The sequence below is a fragment of the Lynx canadensis genome, chromosome B2 (genome assembly GCF_007474595.2).
Source record: "Lynx canadensis isolate LIC74 chromosome B2, mLynCan4.pri.v2, whole genome shotgun sequence".
Taxonomy (NCBI): Eukaryota; Metazoa; Chordata; class Mammalia; order Carnivora; family Felidae; genus Lynx; species Lynx canadensis.
In genome coordinates, this window is record NC_044307.1 from 82,206,694 (window position 1) to 82,208,296 (window position 1,603).

Below are 1,603 nucleotides of genomic sequence, written 5' to 3' on the forward strand. Positions count from 1 at the left end.
CTTCCACACTCCTTACCACTAATATTCCTCTTATGAAGCAAGTGTCCGTACATGTGTTTCTGGGCTTTTTATCTTGTTTCATTTACCGTTTTTCTCTATTTGCGTCAATGTTACACTATGTTTATAATGAATCTTGATATTTAGTTGGGTAAGTTTTCCAAATTTGTTTTTCTTATTCAATTGTTGTCTTGACTCCTCTTGACTCTTTTTGGAATATAAATTTAATAGTCATTTCTTCTTTTTTGGCAAAGAAAACTTTAAAAATGGCTGAAATTTCAATGATATTGTAATAGTGTTGTATGGTGACAGAGGGTAGGTACACTTGTGGTGAGCATAGCATAATGCATAGAGAAGTGGAATCACTATGTTTTATACCTGAAACTAACGTAACATTGTGTGCCAACTATATTGAAATGAATTTTTTTTTAAGTAGCTGAAATTTTAATTGCCATCACACTGAATCTAAAGATCAATGTGGGGACAATGCACATTTTTTATAATACTGATTTTTTCCAACCCCTAAAGATGATTTATGTCCTGATATATTTAGATCTTCTTTAATATCTCTTGATAAAGTTATATCTATTTTTTTCTCAAAGACTGATTCCTAGTCACCATTTTTAAATATCTAGTTGCAAATGTTAAAAATTTTTTATCAATTGTTTACTGCATCTATTGAGATGCATCAGTTAATGTGGTAAATTACTTTGATTGGTTTTCAAATGTTAAATCAAACTTAAATTCTTTGAATAAATCTGGCCCAGTCACAATGCATTAATCTATTTTATCTGTGTTATATAGGCTGGGTTTTATTTGCTACTATTGTATTTAGTGTGTTTGGATTTATGTTCATGAGTGAGTTTGGCTTGTAAATATTTTTCTCCTATTTTCTGTGCAGGCTTTGTTATCAAGATTATACTAACCTAATGAGGTTGGCAAAGTGTTTCATTCTCCATCTCCTATTTTCTAGATGAATTTGGGCCGCATTGGAATTATTGCTGTTTGAATGTCTGATAGAAATTGCCGGAGAAGTAATCATAGCTTAAAATTTTCTTTGTGGAAAGATTTTGAGTACTGATTCAATGTCTTTAATAATTATATAACTATTGATATTTTCTATTTTTTACGTCTATTTTGCAAAATTATTTTTTTCTGTATAATTATCCATTTCACCTTGATTTTCTTTTTCTTTCTTCTTCTTCTTCTTTTTTTTTTTTTTGCGTGCCATCCTTGCGCAGGGGCCATGCTAATCTTCTCTGTATCGTTCCAATTTTAGTATATGTGCTGCCGAAGCGAGCACTTGATTTTCAAATCTATTGACTTACAACTGTTTACAATAGCTTCTTTTAAAAATAAATTTGCAATAAGGTATATTTAATTAAAAAAATAAAATAAATAAAATGTGTAAGTCAAGAAAAAAAAATAAAAGTAAGCACTGATCTGTCACAAAAAAAAAGAAAGAAAAAGAAATTTGCAGGATATAAAGTGGTGTCTCCTTTTTCTTTCCTGGTAATGGTTATTTGTGCTTTCTTTAATGTTTTCAAAGAACTAACTTAGATTTCTTTATCTTATCTATTACATGTTTGCCTATTCTATTAATTTT

General features: G+C 29.3%; 1 non-coding gene across 1 annotated transcript; it reads right to left on the minus strand.

Annotated features, from left to right (window-relative positions):
- Positions 1-1,193: 1,193 nt before the first annotated feature.
- LOC115515066 lies at positions 1,194-1,300 on the minus strand. The gene has a single exon (XR_003969135.1). It is a non-coding gene; the product is annotated as a U6 spliceosomal RNA (small nuclear RNA).
- Positions 1,301-1,603: the final 303 nt, after the last annotated feature.